At 37.4% G+C, this 19,108-nt stretch overlaps 1 non-coding gene across 1 annotated transcript; it reads left to right on the forward strand.

Moving 5' to 3' along the window:
* The first annotated feature begins 201 nt into the window (after nt 1-201).
* LOC131172370 (small nucleolar RNA R71) lies at nt 202-308 on the forward strand. Its single transcript, XR_009142850.1, has one exon. It is a non-coding gene; the product is annotated as a small nucleolar RNA R71 (small nucleolar RNA).
* Nucleotides 309-19,108: the final 18,800 nt, after the last annotated feature.

Raw genomic sequence — 19,108 nt, forward strand, 5'->3', positions numbered from 1 at the left:
ACTTCTAGTACCCCTACAGTTTTCCTTGCATTTCCTCTTTCATTTGACCACTCATAGTTATGGTATGCAACCCTTTCTAGAAGTTGAAGTGCTTATGGCACTGTTTTCTCCATTAGATCACCTTCTGCAGCTGAATCAACTGTGCTCCTTATAGAGGGTAGTAATCCATTATAGAAATTTTACACTAATAGCCAATCTTCTATACCATGGTGTGAACATTCCCTCTGCAGGTCTTTGAATCTTTCCCATGCATCATAGAGTGATTCTCCTTCCTTTTTTCTGAAGGTGTTGAGCTCAAGCCTCAGTTTTATAGTGTTTGCAGGTGGAAAACATCGTGCTAGAAAAGCTTGAGAGAGGTTCTCCCGAGTAGTGAACATTCCAGCTGGTTGAGAAAGTAACCACTTCCTTGCTCTGTATCGAAGGGAGAATGGGAATGCTCTGAGTCTTATTGCTTGATTAGACACTCCATTCATCATCTTGAATGTATCATATAGGGCAAGAAAACATTGGAGGTGATAGTGTGGGGCTTTTGTAGGCGAACCTGCAAATTGGGTATGTTGAATCATTTGGAGCCATGCTGGTTTTAATTCAAAGTTATTGGCTTCCACTGTGGGTCTAGTGACACTAGGCAGAAATCCTTAGACAGATAGAGCTCCGTAATCTCTCAAAAGTCTTGGTCTGTCATTATTATCGCCCATGGTTGGAATTTCAGGATCTCCTTGACTGTGCTCTTGATGTTTCCTTTCCCTTCTGATGGCTTTTAGAGTTCTATCTATCTCCGGATCACAGTCCAAAATTTATTCTTCTGGCCTTGTACTGGTCATATACTAGATTGAGTACCTGAGAGAAAAGAAGAATAATGTAACCAGTAAAATAAAATTATATAATAAATATAATTGCCTAAATAAGCTAAATTGCCTATCGCTTGATATCACTATAGCCAAAGAATCCCCGGCAACGACGCTAAAAACTTGTTTGCCTGGTTTTACAAACCCGCAAGTGCATGGATCGCTAACAAGTAATAAAGTGATAAGTCGAGTATCGTTTCCACGAGGACCTTTGTTTATCAAGTACCAATCGACACAGTAATTTTGACTGTCTAGGCTATCAAATATTTAGGGAATGAAGATTGTTAATCTTAAACACTAGAATAGGAAACTTAAAATGAAGTAATGTATTTTTGGAACAATTCTGGAGTTAAGATTTCACACTTGAATCTTATTAGGGATGTTATCTCGTTTATTTACTAAATTGAGGGTCATTTTCCTTGATGAAAATCAGCCCTAAGTTATCCTAAATCCTCTCTCAAGGCATCTATGGTGTATTTTAATTAACTCAAACCCTACTTTCGTGGTGATCAAATTAATTAAAATCCTTTAAGACCTTTGACCGATTTTTAGGTTCCACAAAGGTATCAGCCTATGTCTAGGTCAGAGTTCCTAGATTCAAGATCTTGATTTTCTAATGCTAATCTTCACCTTTTAGTTCTTCAATCAACATCTACAATAATGTCTAAGTGGGTACCATCACATAGCATGCATTAGGATCACAAGAAATTAAGTCAAGAAACGAATCTCAAATCTAGTGAATAAAACTTAATGTTCATCCATAATAATAATTACAAGCATTACTCTCCCAAATCCAGAATAAGGAAACTACCCACTCATGGTGAGTTCAATAAACATCATGATAAAAGGTAAAAACAGTAAAAAGAAAATCATGTGAAAGAAATAAAGCAATAGAAATCTGTCTAGGGAGATGAAATGAAGGAACCGAAGATAGTTTGTAGCTTTGATCTTTTGGAGCTTCAGCTGGAAAACTTCTTTTGGTACTGATGCAGAGCCTAACAGCAACAGCCTTTAGCAGCACTCCCTACGACCCCCTTTCTTCTGATATTTTCTTTTCTATTTATATTGGTTGCTCTAGGGTTAGGTCACTTTGAGTCCAAAGGGCCTTAGGAGTCTCATTTTTATCCGAAAATAGGAGGGGAATCCGAGTTATAAGACTAGCTGTAGCATAGTATATGGCCCGTGTGTCACTACACGGGTCCCGTAATGTAGGGCCATGTAACTTGCTGGAGGAGTTTTGCGAAATTTTGTTTTGGCACAGAAAGTTACATGGGTTTGTGCCAACTACACGGGCCTGTTTACACGGGCCGTGTACTGTTGTTCCCATAAGGTTCTTCAAGTTGTTTCTCAGCAGAGACTTACACGAGTCCCCGCTGATTACACGGGTCTACTTACATGACTAGTGTACTTGTGCTTCTCATCGATTCTCTTGGCTTTCTTCTGGCAGAGAGTTACATGGGTCTGGGGCTTGGTTTACATGACCCGTGTACTTTGTATCAGCAACAATTCTCTGTCTCTTGACCTCTCTAAGCTTTCCTTTGAACTCCCATACTCTGAGGCTTCACCCAAACACCTGAAATGATACAGAAAACATGGAATTAAGGGCTTGACAATAGAAATTATGAAAACTCATGAAATTAACTATTATACATGAAAATACTTGTCTAAATGCTATGAAGTAGTATGCAAATGTGTTTAAAAATATCTATACAATTCAAGTGTATCACTACATAAGCCATGCCTCTGGTTGGGAAATAAGTTACACGGTGAACTGAGGGATTGGTATGGAAGGGTGAAATTTGGCATTTGAGACAGCCAGATGACCGGAAACAGGTAAATCATTATTTGGGAATGTTGGACTGACAGTGATTGTCGGATCAGGAATAGGAGGCTGAAAGGTGAAAGAGGTTCAAGCTTGATGGGAATCAACCATCGTTGCTAGTGGGGGAAGTGCTGGTAAATTTGGTTCTGGTGTAGGTCGAATGGTTTCTTTACTCTGGGACATCTCCTTTATCAATTTCGTTAACTCTGAGACTTGGTCTCTCAATTCTGAAACTTGTCCTTGTAGGTTTTGCACTCGTTCCTGGTCTTCCATTATCTTCTTTGCTCGGAACCTTGTTAAGTACACTTTTTTTTGTTGAACTGCTTGCTCGAACGGGTTTGCTTTGTTTGGAGTATAACACCCCTATGTTCGGTAGTGTGTTCTACTGTTCCGGAGACCAGTGTTATCTGGACAGCTAGGATGCCTAGAACTACACTTAGATATGGGTGAAGAGACATAAAATGATGAAATATAAGAAAAGAAAATACAAGAAAAATAAAGGAAAAATAATAGCAATGAAATGTAACCAAATTAAACTAGCCGAGAACCATAGCGATGGGTGACCGCACCGGAAAGTTGCGGCATGGACCGTTAACTAGCCCTGGACCACGGGGAACCCTGAAAATTATTTTTAAGACATAATTAAATACTTATTAAAGTATAAATATCATTAGAAATATCAGAGAAAAATTAATTAATTAGTACAAAGAAAAACAAGAAATCGAGAAAACGACAAAACTCGGTGTTATCGAAAAATTGAGAATGCAACCCGAACAGGGGCATTGTGGTCATTTAACACCCTGAGATGTCTTTTGACCTAAATTTCCATTAAAAATAAATGATATTACACTTGGAAAATGTCATGAAAAATTAAATTGTGACACATTATAAGAATAGTGAAAGAAATATGAGATAAAAACTAAATTATGAAAGTTTAACATTAAAAATTATTTTTAATCCTATTAGTGCTCCACTAACACCACTAAAGTGGATCATTAAACATAAAATGGACAGTAGATAACTTCATCTTCCTCACTCTGAAAAACTAGCCGAAAAGCTTGGGAGAATTCTCCCATGGCCGCCCACCTTTGAAACATTAAAACTCCATGATCAAGCCACCATTTCCCCAATTTGTCTTCATTAAAGTTAGTCCTCACCTTGCAAGGAAGAAATTGGTAGTAATTTCAAGAATTTTTTTTGAAGTTTGGTCAAGCTTCAAAATTAGTAAGTGAGTGTTTTCGATTCTTGTTTCATTAAACTTTGAATGGGTGTTGTGGGTAGTTGATTTATGGAAGGATTTTTGAAGTTTGATGAATTAGTGGAAATGTACATTTTGGTAGCCATGGAACCTCAATAACAACAGCTTATTCTTGCATGTAAATAGTGGTTTGAATGATGATTTAAATGTTTGATTGTATTGTGGTTGAATTCCATGTGTAAGGTATGATTTGGAAGCTTAAAAAGTGAAAGTGGCAATTGATGGGTATGTGTAAACTTGTGGCAGCCTCATGAAGAAGATTGAAGTGTTTGAGTTCCTGAAATATTGTTGAATTATGTTGTCATTGATGGCAGCATGTGTATATTAATAATTGTTTGAATTTGGATATGTGTATAGTGGTTTGAATTTGGACATGTAAATGAGGTATGTCTTGGGGTTAATTGTTGTAATTGGACTTGAAAAATTCTGTATTATATTGTGTATGTTGAGTGTGGTTACAAGCTACCAAAATGACCAAAAATGAGTTGCTAAATGTGTTAATGTTATGGTACAAACCAGAATTGGCATGGAAGAGTGACTTGGTAAGCATAGGATATGTAATTGGTAAAGGATGAACAAATTGTAATAGGGCAGTGTATGTTTTGGCTTAGAACCTTAAGTGTGTGGCTCTAATTGGTATGAGACCAATTGGAGGTGAAACTAGGCACAAAATGTGCTAACTTTCATGAAGGAAGCTCACCAAAATTCTGCCTAGAAGGTGACTTGAAAAATGACCAAATCCGGATTAGTGCTTTGAAAACCTGAAAATTGACCATTTAGGCAGCAGTTAGTTTTTTGGCCATAACTCACTCAAAACAGGTCCAATTGACCTGAAATTTTTCCCATGAATAGTTGAGACATATATCTACAATACATATGAAGACACCAAAGCCCAGAAATGGCCAGAACCAAGCCAAATAGCTTGCACAAGTTCGGGTATAAAAATTGGCCGAACCAAAAGTGACCTAAAAATGACCTAAACCTACCATTTTGGTGCATTCTGTCCAGCATTGGTAAATTGACCATATCTTGGTCTACACAACTTAGAATGACCTGAAATTTTGCCCCACGTGTAATAAGACATAGACCTACAAGTTTGTAGTTTGGACTGAAACCCAAAAACCGAGGGAACTAGGTCATCTGGCTAGGTCAAATTAGTATACCGAAATCCGTTAAATTGTAATAAAATGCAATATACTTGAAAATGAATTGGGTAACATATACCAACACTAAAAGGCTATAAAATGTAATATATTGGTAACATTAAACATAATTCACCTAGAGTACATCGAGAGTCAACATTTTTGGTTGACTAAGGGAAATAATAGTATTCAATAAACTAATTATTAAGCATTCTTGTTAGAGACAGTTTAAATGAGTACTGAAACACTTCAAATTGTGTGTTTCAGTTAGCAAAGACTCAGGGAAAGGGAAGGAAACACTGAGTCAGGGCCAAGAGACAGTTATTAGAGGTTTGTGCACAACAGTTACTTCTTTTGAATTTTCAATTGAAATGAATTATGACAAATTGTCTATTATTGTTTAAATTGTGAAAAATTGTCTTAATGATAGTTGATGGATACTTATTGCTTGAAAAATATTGTAAATGGTTTGAAACCACAGTTATCATTTATATTGATTGAATTCCTCGCTAGCTTGTCTAGTGGGATGAATTGACTTTGAATTCCCTCTCTGGCTGAAGTGTTGAGGTGTGTGCCTATTGAGGACGAATAGAATGAGTACTCATATTGTTGCTAGCTAGTTATGTTATTCCTCATTAGCCATCGGCTCTTGGGATGAATTGGACTTTGGAACATGATTAAGCTATGTTTGATTTATTGATATTCATTGTGATATTGTGAAATGGAGTTTAAATTATTATTGACATTCACTGTCTTTTGAATTTAACTATGGTTTTAAGTATCCACTATTTATACGACTTATGATTTATGATTTAAAGTTGCATTTTGTTAATATTGTGCACCACTGAGACATTGGCTCAGCGATAGCTTTTCATTATCAAGTGTGACAGATCGACAGGCGTGAGACTAGGCTGCTAGTACTACACTAAGAGATCATCGGGTATATTGAGTATACCGTATTTTGCATTTTGTATTGTAATGTATGTTCAGTGTGTGTATATATTGTTCTTCATTTTGAGTAGTTGTAAATTAAAATTATACATTGAAGTTGTAAAATAAATTGTAAATTATTTTAGCTTGTAAAATTTGTGATATATTTCTTTTATCTCAGCTTTTGAAAACACTGAAAAAAATTATTATGGATTTGAGTTAGCAAATGTTGAGAAACATATTGTGTTGATTGAATATTGGAGTTTGGGGATTGAACAAAATAATTGAAGTGCTTTTTTACAGGTTTTTGAAGAACTGTTTTATTCAAAATACAGATGGCACTCTGTCAAAATTCTTACAGAAATTATTAATTCTTCAAATGTGTTAGCTGTTTCACTTCAGTTAAAAAAATTTTTTAACGCCTGTAAATAGTGCTCACCACTATAAAAAGAAGTAAGAAAAGGTTTAAAATCCCTTGTGGTGTATTTAATGGGTTATCAGTAGATGAAGTTGGTAATTCATTAGGTATACTACGGGATCATGTTATGCCTTACAGAGGTGTAGGGTGTGACATGTTTAAGTAGTATCAGAGCCTGGTTTTTTAAATTCTGTTTTCACCTATAATTTGAATATTCTTTCTTCATAGTACAACTGCTCAATGTTATTGTTTGATACATACAGTACATTACATTATAAATATGCACTAATGGGAGGAAATCTCCTTGTGTTATTTGTTCAGGAGGTCTAAAATCCTCAAATTGACTATGGAAGAGGGTGATCGTTCAGTCGATCAATCGATAGAGGCTGAGGTACAAGGAGATGCCCTAGGCCTACACAATGTGAGTGGATCAGCAGCACCACCCCTCGATCCGATTTCTGCTCGGTTCTCGTGAGATGGCTGCAATGTTTCAACAAATGGCTGGTAACATGCCTACTTAAGTCCCACTACAGACACCAGTGGTACAACCACAGTCTTCAGCTAGGCAGTATGACAAGCTGATGAAATATGGGGCTACTGAGTTCAAGGGGACAGTAGATCCTCTAGAGGCAGAACAGTGGTTAGAGAGAATGGATAGGGTATTCAAGAAGCTACATTGTATAGAGGAGCTCAGATTTGAATATTCAGTGTCTTTGCTATAGGGAGATGCATATGACTGGTGGAAAACCATTCCCCATAGTTTGGTAGAACCTTCAGTGCTAACATGAAATGATTTTCTACCGGAGTTCAGACAAAAATATGTCCCTGATGCTTATGTGGACCAGAAGCTGCAAGAGTTCCTAAATCTGAAACAGGGGAGTAGATCGGTGGCTGAATATGAAAGAGAATTTTCCCACCTGAGCCATTATGCAGTAATTCTACTTTCTACCAGCAGGGAGAGATGTAAGAGGTTTGAAATAGGCTTGAAGCTTAGTATCAGATTATAAGTGGTCGGATTCAAACATAACAACTTCTCTGAGCTTATTTCTCATGCACTAGAATTAGAAAGAATTGAGTTAGAAGCAGCCCCAGAGAAGAAGAAATAAGAGAAGATAGAGAAAGAGAAAGAGGGCAAGTCAGTAGATCAGAGTTCCAGTGGTCCTACTGGAAAGAGGAAGAACCATGGGGGACACAGCAGAGGTGGTAAGAAGTCTAGTAGGGGAAGATATTCAGGACAGAAACCTCCTCTATCTAGTCAGCAGAGTACCAAAAGTTCCTACCCTCCCCGCCAATGTGAAACTCGTGGAAGAAATCATGGTGGGGTATGCTACAAGGCCATAGGAGCCGGTTATAACTGTGAAGGCACAGGGCACTTTGCCAAAGACTACACCAGTACTCGCAGAGTTGGACCACCTCCTACTACTGCTGAAGGGTCAGTTCAGAGTCTTGTCACCAGAGGTTCACAACCACCTAGCAGAGGTAGAGGCAGGGGTAGAGGTAGTCTAGCAGGCAGCCAAGGCACAGTAAATTAATCAGAGCAAGGTAGTGCTCCAGTCAGAGTCTACGCAATGAGACAGAAAGAAGAGGCCGAGACATCTGATATTGTGGCTGGTACCTTTCAACTTTTAATCAAGATGTATTTGTGTTATTTGATTCGGGTTCTACCCATTCTCATGTGAGTACTAGCATCATTGATTGCATTGCTATTCCGTGTGTGAAAATGGACTTTGAGGTGCTAGTAACAAGTCCGTTAGGATAGGAGGTCAGGGTTAATAGAATGTATAGGGATTGTCCTTTGGTGATCCAAAGACATACTTTTCTGTCTGATTTCATTGAAATGCCCTTCAGAGATTATGATATCATCTTGGGCATGGATTAGTTAGACAAGCATCACGCTATGATTGACTGTAGACTGAAGACAGTCACTTTTGGTCTCCCTCAGTACAGTGATGTGGTAATACACGGGGAGAGGTAGCTATTGCCATCAAACATCATTTCGGCTGCACTAGCCAGAAAAATGATCAGAAAGGTGTGTGAAGCATACTTGGCACATGTGGTAGACAACCAAGTGGGGAGTCCAGCATTGAGGGACATTCCTACAGTATATGACTTTCTAGATGTGTTTCCTGATGAATTGCTAGGATTACCTCCAGAAAGAGAGGTGTAGTTTGAAATTAATGTTATGCCTGGTGTGGATCCAATCTCCATAACACCATACAGAATGGCACCAGCAGAGTTGAAGGAGTTGAAGGTACAGTTGCAAGAACTACTTGAAAAGGGCTTCATTCGCCCTAGTTTGTCACCTTGGGGAGCACCAGTATTGTTTGTTAAGAAGAAAGATGGCACTCTTCACTTATTTATTGACTACCGGCAGTTGAATAAGGTGACAATAAAGAACAAATATCCATTGCCTCGCATTGATGATCTGTTTGATCAGTTGAAAGGTGTAGCTGTACTCTCCAAAATTGATTTGCCATCTGGTTATTATCAGTTGAAAGTGCAAGAGTAGAGTATTCCAAAAACTGCTTTCAGAACTCGATATGGCCACTATGAGTTTCTGGTAATGCCATTCGGGTTAACTAATGCTCCAGCTGCTTTTATGGATCTGATGAACACTATCTTCAGACCATATCTCGACCAATTTGTGGTGTTGTTTATTGATGACATTTTAATATATTCGAGGAATGCAGAGGAGCATGACAGATATCTGCGGATTGTACTGCAGACCTTAAGGGAGAAACAGCTATACGCCAAATTATTGAAATGTGAATTTTGGCTAAAAGAAATCTCCTTTTTGGGACATGTTGTGTCAGCTAAAAGGATCAAGGTAGATTCCAACAAGGTAGAAACTATCCTTAATTGGAAGCCGCCCAGGAATATCACAGAAATTCACAGTTTTCTGGGTTTAGCTGGAAATTATCGCCGGTTTGTGAAAGGGTTTTCTATGTTAGCTTCTCCACTGATCAAGCTGCTTCGGAAAGATGTAAAATTTCAATGGACAAATAAATGCCAGCAGAGTTTTGATGAGTTGAAGAGTTGTTTGACTGAAGCTCCAGTCCTTACTTTACCTACCTCGGGTAAAGAATACACAGTTTATAGTGATACTTCTCACTATGGGTTAGGCTGTGTACTGATGCAAGATCGGAATGTCATTGCTTATGCATCACGTTAGCTGAAACCGCATGAGAGGAACTACCCAACACATGATTTGGAGCTAGCAGCTATTATTTTTGCTCTGAAGATCTGGAGACACTATTTGTATGGGGAGAAATGTTACATTTACACAGATCACAAGAGCTTGAAGTACTTAGGTACCCAGAAGGAATTGAATTTGAGGCAGAGGAGATGGTTAGAACTGATTAAAGACTATGATTGCTTAGTAGACTAACAGCCAGGGAAAGCAAATGTGGTGGCTGACGCCTTAAGTCGCAAGACTATGGCAAGTCTCAGAGTTTCTCCTTTGTCTATGGTATATGAGTTGAAAGCATAGCATTCCAGTTTGGAGATTGATGATGAGGGACAGACAGTAGTTGCATGGCATGTACAGCCAGTGTTGATTGATCATATCAGAATGGCTGTTCAGAATGATGAAAAATATCAAAAGCTACTGGAAGAAGTCCAGCAGGGCAAGAAACCTAAATTTTCTGTGGGAGATGATGGTTTACTACTATATCAGGGCAGAATGTGCGTTCCTAATGATGTTGAATTGAGACGGATCATTATGAAGAAAGCACATGAGTCTCCTTTTGCTATGCACCCTGGTAGAATTAAAATGTACAGAGGGCTGAAAGAACATTACTAGTGGATGGGTATGAAGAGGGATATAGCTGAATTTGTTTCCAAATGCCTAACTTGTCAACAAGTAAAGGTAGAACATCAAGTACCAGTAGGTTTGTTACATCCATTGCCAGTACCAGAGTGGAAATAGGAAAGGATAACTATTGATTTTGTGATGGGACTTCCGAGGACACAGAATAGTCATGATGCAGTATGGGTTATAGTTGATAGACTAACCAAGTATGCTCACTTTTTAGCAGTTCAGGTGGACTATAGCTTGGAGAGATTGGCCAGATTGTACATAAATGAGATTGTAAGACTGCATGGAGTGCCAGTATCAATTGTATCTAATAGAGATCCTAGGTTCACTTCTAGATTCTGGGGTAGCCTTCAGAAAGCCCTAGGAACTAGATTGAACTTTAGCACAGCATTCCACCCACAGACAGATGGCCAATCTGAAAGGGTAATTCAGCTATTGGAGGATATGCTACGAGCTTGTGTGATTGAGTTTGAAGGTAGTTGGGATTCACACTTGTCTTTGATAGAGTTTGCTTATAACAACAGCTACCAATCAAGCATTAGGATGCCTCCATATGAAGCTTTGTATGGCAGAAAGTGCAAAACTCCCCTAGGTTGGGATTAAGTAGGTGAAAGAAAGATGATTGGGCTAGAAATTGTTCAACAAATAGAGGAAAAGATCAGATTGATCAGAGATCGACTCAAGGCTGCATCAGATCGTCAGAAGTCCTATGTTGATCTGAAGAGAAGAGATGTTGAATGTGCAGTGGGTGATAAGGTATTCCTTAAAGTTTCTCCTTGGAAGAGGATTATGAGATTTGGCAGAAAGGAAAAACTGAGTCCTCATTGCATCGGACCATATGAGATTCTAGAAAGAGTGGGTCCTTTGGCATATACCGACAGAGATACATAGTATCTTCCATGTGTCCATGTTAAGGAGGTATAGATCTGACCCATCTCATGTACTATCAGTTGAAGAGATTGAGGTAAATCTAGACCTCTCATATGAGGAAGAACCCATAGAAATTCTAGCATATGAGGTGAAGCAACTGAGGAATAAACAGATACCCCTGGTTAAAGTGCTATGGAACCATCATTCAGGCCAGGAAGCTACTTGGGAACGTGAAGAGGACACGAGGAGACAGCACCTGACTATTCGTAATCGATGCGAGTAAAATTTCGAGACGAAATTTATTTTAAGGAGGGGAGAATTGTAACACCCCTATGTTCAATAATGCGTTCTACTGTTCCAGAGACTAGTGTTGTCCGGACAGCTAGGATACCTAGAACTACACTTAGATATGGGTGAGGAGACATAAAATAATGAAATACAAGAAAAGAAAATACAAGAAAAACAAAGAAAAAATAATAGCAATGAAATGTAACCAAGTTAAATGAACCAAGAACCATAGTGATGGGTGACCGTACCGGGAAGTTACGGCGTGGATCGTTGACTAGCCCTGGACCACAGGGAACCCTAAAAAATATTTTTAAGACATAATTAAAGACTTATTGAAGTATAAATATCATTAGAAATATCAAAGAAAAATTAATTAATTAGTACAAAGAAAAATGAGAAATTAAGAAAACGACAAAACTCGGTGTTACCAAAAAATCAAGAATGCAACCCGAACAGGGGCATTGTGGTCATTTGACACCCTGAGATGTCTTTTGACCTAAATGTCCATTAAAAATAAATGATATTACACTTGGAAAATGTCATGAAAAATTAAATTGTGACACATTATGAGAATAGTAAAAGAAATGGGGGATAAAAACTAAATTATGAAAGTTTAACATTAAAAATTATTTTTAATCCTATTAGTGCTCCACTAACATCACTAAAGTGGACCATTAAACATAAAATGGACAGCAGATAACTTCATCTTCCTCACTTTGAAAAACTAGCCGAAAAGCTTGGGAGAATTCTCCCATGGCTGCCCACCTTTGAAACATTAAAACTCCATGATCAAGCCACCATTTCCCCAATTTGTCTTCATTAAAGTTAGTCCTCACCTTGCAAGGAAGAAATTGGTATTAATTTCAAGAAGTTTTGTTGAAGTTTGGTCAAGCTTCAAAAGTGGTAAGTGAGTGTTTTCAATTCTTGTTTCACTAAACTTTGAATGGGTGTTGTGGGCAATTGATTTGTGGAAGGATTTTTGAAGTTTGATGAATTAGTGGAAATGTACATTTTGGTAGCCATTGAACCTCAATAAGAACAGCTTATTCTTGCATGTAAATAGTGGTTTGAATGATGATTTAAATGTTTGATTGTATTGTGCTTGAATTCCATGTGTAAGGTATGATTTGGAAGCTTAAAAGGTGAAAGTGGCAACTGACGGGTATGTGTAAACTTGTGGCAGCCTCATGAAGAAGATTGAAGTGTTTGAGTTCATAAAATATTGTTGAATTATGTTGTCATTGATGGCAGCATATGTATATGAATAATTGTTTGAATTTGGATATGTGTATAGTGGTTTGAATTTGGACATGTAAATGAGGTATGTCTTGGGGTTAATTATTGTAATTGGACTTTAAAAATTCTGTATTATATTTTGTACATTGAGTGTGGTTACAAGCTACCAAAATGACCAAAAATGAGTTGCTAAATGTGTTAATGTTATGGTACAAACCAGAATTGGCATGGAAGAGTGACTTGGTAAGCATAGGATGTGTAATTGGTAAAGGATGAACAAATTGTAATAGGGCAGTGTATGTTTTGGCTTAGAACCTTAAGTGTGTGGCTCCAATTGGTATGAGACCAATTGGAGGTGAAACTATGCTCAAAATGTGCCAACTTTCATGAAGGAAGCTTATCAAAATTCTGCCTAGAAGGTGACTTGAAAAATAACCAAATCCGGTTTAGTGCTTTGAAAACCTGAAAATTGACCATTTGGGCAGCAGTTAGTGTTTTGGCCATAACTCACTCAAAACAGGTCCAATTGACCTGAAATTTTTACCATGAATAGTTGAGACATATATCTACAATTCTTATGAAGACACCAAAGCCCAGAAATTGCCATAACAAAGCCAAATAGCTTGCACAAATTCGGGTATAAAAACTGGCCGAACCAAAAGTGACGTAAAAATGACCTAAATCTGGTTTGGAGCATTCTGTCAAGCATTGGTAAATTGACCATATCTTGGTCTACACAACTTAGAATGACCTAAAATTTTGCCCCGAGTGCAATAAGACATAGACCTACAAGTTTGTTGTTTGGACAAAAATCAAAAAACCGAGGAAACTAGGTCATCCGCCTAGGTCAAATTAATATACCGAAATCCGACAAATTGCAATAAAATGCAATGTACTTGAAAATGAATTGGGTAACATGTACTAACACTAAAAGGCTATAAAATGTGACATATTGGTAACATTAAACATAATTCACCTAGAGTGCATCGAGGGTCAACATTTTAGGTTGACTAAGGGAAATAATAGTATTCAATAAACTAATTATTAAGCATTCTTGTTAGAGACAGTTTAAATGAGTACTAAAACACTTCAAATTGTGTGTTTCAGTTAGCAAAGACTCAGGGAAGGGAAGGAAACACTGAGTCAGGGCCAAGAGACAGTTATCAGAGGTTTGTGCACAACAGTTACTGCTTTTGAATTTTCAATTGAAATGAATTATGACAAATTGTCTATTATTGTTTTAATTGTCAAAAATTGTCTTAATGATATTTGATGGATACTTATTGCTTGAAAAACATTGCAAATGATTTTAAACCACAGCTACCATGTATATTGATTGAATTCCTTGCTAGCTTGTCTAGTGGGATGAATTGACTTTGAATTCCATCTCTGGCTAAAGTGATGAGGTGTGTGCTTGTTGAGGACTAATAAAATGAGTACTCATATTGTTGCTAGCTAGCTATGTTATTCCTCATTAGCCATCGGCTCTTAGGATGAATTGGACTTTAGAACATGATTAAGCTATGTGTGATTTATTGATATTCATTGTGATATTGTGAAATGTAGTTTAAATTCTTATTGACATTCGCTGTCTTTTGAATTTAACTATGGTTTTAAGTATCCACTATTTACACGACTTATGATTTATGATTTAAAGTTGCATTTTGTTAATGTTGTGCACTACTGAGACATTGGCTCAGCGATAGCTTTTCATTGCTATCGCAAGTAGACAGACTGATAGGGCAGCAGACTATGCTACTAGTACTACACTGAGAGATCATCGGGTATATTGAGTATACCCTATTTTGCATTTTGTATTGTAATGTATGTTCAGTGTATGTATATATTGTTCTTGATTTTGAGCAGTTGTAAATTAAAATTGTACATTGAAGTTGTAAAATAAATTATAAATTATTTTAGCTTGTAAAATTTATGATATCTCAGCTTTTGAAAACACTGAAAAAATTATTGTGGATTTGAGTTGGCAAATGTTAAGAAACATATTACGTTGATTGAATATTGGAGTTTGGGGATTGAACAAAATAATTAAAGTGCTTTTTTACAGGTTTTTAAAGAACTGTTTTATTCAAAATACAGATGGCACTCTGCCAAAATTCTTACAAAAATTATTAATTCTTCAAATGTGTTAGCTGTTTTACTTCAGTTAAAAAATTTTTTTAACACCTGTAAATAGTGCTCACCACTGTAAAAAGAAGTAAGAAAAGGTTTAAAATCCCTTATAGTGTATTTAATGGGTTATCAATAGACGAAGTTGGTAATTCATTAAGTATATTACGGGATCATATTATGCCTTACAGAGGGGTTGGGTGTGACATGGAGCAATGTTGATTTCCTGTGGAAAGTTTTTTTATTAGTTTTAAATTCTGTTAGAGTTAAAGATCCTAACTAAACAAAGGATACGGTGGTAGATAATCACCAAAATAGAGTCTGCAGAAAGCGAATTATGTCAACTTTATCATGGCATCACTCGATAGTCCAACAGTGAATGATGAAATCGTATGCATGTCTATGATACTTGTCCATATAATGCATTCATCTTTTCGTATAACCCTAATGAGGATAGTTCCCTCGGGAGTTACATTATTCATTCATATTTTGCTAAACATGGTTCAAACAATTCATTAACAATCCGTTCATACATAGCATTCTTTGTTATTGCCTAGGTTCAGGAAGACTCTTTAAAATACAATGACATCTTTTGAGGTACTCATAGAGTCTTTCTTCTTGTCTGGCAGGATTGAATGTCTTCAAGGTGTACTCAGATTCTGGCAGCAGTTCTTGTTTCTCTTGCTCTATCATTCTTTCTAATTGGTCAACATTTTCTCTTAGCTCTTGATAAAGGGTTGCTTGCCTTTCCTTTTCTTTCCTTTCCTTGGCACATTCTTTCAAAATGTCATTAATAAGTTGTGCCTACTCCTTCAATTCAAGCTTTCTCTTTTTGCTTTCCTGTTTATATTCTTCGATAAGTATTTCCTGATATTCCAGTTTCTCCTGTAATTTGCCATTCTGGACTCCTGCCTCTCTCACTACACCTTGAAGCAAGGTCTTCTCTTTCTCCCACTGTGTTTCCTGCCCCTCAAATTTCATTTTTTCTGCTATCACTTCTTCCCTGAGCCTTTTTACCTCCTTTTTCAAGATTTGCTGTCGGTCTTCCAACTGCCTTATATGTTCTTGCAATTGTTGGTTCTCAGTGCTCGAATTTTGTAGAGAGCTGACCAACTTGGCACTAACTTCTTCTGAAAGAACTTCCCGATGAGGCGTGCTTTCCTTGGGCTCTGCTAGTTTGGAAACTTGATATCCTTGGTCTCTGCTTGTTCTCCATCTGAGGTAATCTTCTGTGGCGCTTGGCCCTTTAGGCAATCGTTTAATCATGGTGACCTCTTCCCAGGATTTGCGAAATGCTCTCAGTTCTTCCTCTCTGTCGGGTTCATGATAGAAATGAGCTTAATGAAACCTTTCAACATTAGGCATGAACTGGGTTGAACCGAATTTCCTCAATACCAAAAGTGGGATGTAACTTGTGCACCCGGTTAGTCTTATCAAAAGTACCAAGTGATTATCCCCTGTACTAAACAAAATGGGTTGGCCCATAGTCCATAACTTCCTCCAGCAACAGTTGTGACTATTGAAGCTTAGAATCTTCTCTTGCCATTATAGTTCATTCTTTAGACTTATTGCCAATCTAGCTATTTTTTCCATGAGAGGCTGGTCAGGATATCAGGTTAGTCCCTTAGTTTCCAAAGGATAGATGTGGTTGAGGATGTAACAATTGGGAATAGCACTTGATAGTTCCCTTACCCTGTCATCAGCAATAGATTAGAGTCAAAAAGGTCTCAGCGAGGATGGCAGGTATTGGGTTGACATTTTGCTTCTCTACCACCCAAAACATTTCTATGACGCTATAAGTTATAACTCCCAAAGGCCTGGGAAACAAGATAAGGCCATTAATTCCCAAAGCTAGTGCCAAAGAAGCCTGTTCCCATTGCTTGCTCTAAATATGCAGATCCAAATGCTTTTTGATGTAAGTCCAATACTACCCATGTGTGCTCCCCTTGATGGTTTCCTTTGCCTTTGCTTCCTCTACAGAGATTCCAAGCATATGTGCAAACCGTTTCCAAGTCTACCTATGCTCAAGGTGTAGATAAATCCAATTATGCGCCACATAAGGGATTTCTAGTAGTGCCTGATATTCCTTTATAGTGGGAATTATATCAATATCGTTGAAGGAGAACACCCCATACTTGGGATTCCAAGTTGATAGCATGGCTTTTAAAGCAGGAACTTGTACTATGACCCGTATCAAAGTTGCAATTCTCCCATACTTTTTCTCAAACTTTACTTTGACATGATCGGGAAATGATTTCCAATTGCTGGATAAATCCTCAAGACCGATCATTCTAACCTCAACCTTACTTGGATCCAACGAAGGTAATGGGCAAATGTCTGCCACTATGTCAACAAACTGTGGCGACTCTGAACTATGAATTAGTTTGGACCATTGTCTAGCATTATGTTCCTACCTTGAAACTCCTTCAGTTGACTAACTCTAGGATGCCATGTTAAAGTTTTTGTTTATCCTTTACAGACTCCAATTTATAATGCCTGCAGAGAAAATACATTAGTAAAATAAATTCAGGTAATTTTGAATTATACTGCTAGCTTGGCAACATCTATACACCTATCAAAGTAGGAAGATGTTTAGATCATCCTGACAGTATGATTCAAAATTACCCTCATGTTATTTAAAATTTAAAAATATAAATAGAGTAAGGTGAAAACAAGTATGTCCCTTTTGTCCTAAAATAGGGAGAGTCCTAAAACCGGGTAAGCACTATCTAATTGGATAGTTCTATCTTACGAGGTAGTTTGCTATGGCTTTCAGCTAATGTCATAGTTTAGCTCAAGGTCTAATTTTCTAAAGCCACGGTTCCCAAATCGTCCCTACTATAAATAGTAGAGCCTCATTCCACCACCATGATACTAATGAGAGAATTCTACGGGTACCACAGTAGATGGAACAAGTTCCAATTTGAGCAAAAGCCTTCACGGATACTAAAGGGGTAAAACCCACGGGTACCGCTACATGACTCCCTCCTATTTCCTAAAAGGGTAAGAAAGCCCAGGTATAGGGCTGAAGTATGTGAGGACATTGTGTAAGTAATCAGTGTGTGAAGGGACATATTTACCTCTTTCCAGTATGGGGGAGTTTTAGACGAAGATTGCTGTAATAAATAAGATAATCAAAATAAGCAAAATGGTTAGAAAGAATAACAATAATTAATATATTAAGACTTTTGAATTTTGTAAGTGAAGCCCCTAATTACGATTTTAATTTACAAGAGCATAAAATTAAATCTGCTTTCGGACCTCTAAACCAGGGTTAAGGTCAAAAGTCCCCAATGGAGTTGCCAAGCCGTCACAAGGGTTTTATGGTCGCCCGGACGATTCTCATCGAAGTGGGAAAAGTGAGGAGTCGCCACTTTAATTTTGAGAAAAATTAAAGAAAACCATTTGTAAAAAATTAAAATCCACTTTGAAAATAGAAATTCTAGGTTCTGGGTCCGTATACGGATGGGGAAGGTGTTAGGCACCCCACCTCGTCCCTCAACGAGGGTAAGCAGATTTAATGTTGTGCTCTTTATAAATTGATAATTTAGGGGGTAGAATGGTGATGTTAATCCTTTGTACAAATAAAAGGAATATTTGATATTTCACTATTTTGAGTTGCCCAAGAACATGAGTAGATGAGATGACCCTTCAGTGAATAGGTGTTGTGCAATGGATTTTGTTAGGAATTAATTCGAATACTGAAGTCGTGATATTTTAGTTTGAATTTAAGCTAAGAGAATTTGGGTAAAAACTCTCTCCCGATCTCGTAATGTATTCTGTTAAAATTTAGCGGATTTTGAGTAAGAACTCTCCCCCAATATCTACATATTTCATTAAGATTTTTGTCGAGAATTCGGGTAAGAACTCTCCCCCGATCTCTATATGTATTCTGTTAAAATTTTAATGGATTCCGAGTAAGAACTCTCCCCCGATCTCCACATATTTTATTAAGATTTTGGCCGAGAATTTGGGTAAGAACTCTCCCCCGATCTCTATATACTTTATTAAGATTTTAATTGAGAATTCGGGTAAGGACTCTCCCCTGATCTCTTAATATATTATGTTAAAAGAATTAGACTGAGTTCGGGTAAGAACTCTCCCCCAATCTCTTAATATGTTACGTTAAAAAGTAGGCTGGGTTCGTGTACGAACTCTCCCCCGATCTCTTAATGTGTTGCATTTAAAATTAGGCTAAGTTCAAGTAAGAACTCTCTCTCGATCTCCTAATATATTGCATTAAAAAGTAGGCTGAGTTCAAGTAAGAACTCTCCCCTGATCTCTTAATATGTTTACTAGAATGGCATTTTATAAGAACTTTGAACTAAGGATTTGAGTAAAGGGTCCTTCTT

This window comes from Hevea brasiliensis, chromosome 13, assembly GCF_030052815.1.
Source record: "Hevea brasiliensis isolate MT/VB/25A 57/8 chromosome 13, ASM3005281v1, whole genome shotgun sequence".
Lineage (NCBI taxonomy): Eukaryota > Viridiplantae > Streptophyta > Magnoliopsida > Malpighiales > Euphorbiaceae > Hevea > Hevea brasiliensis.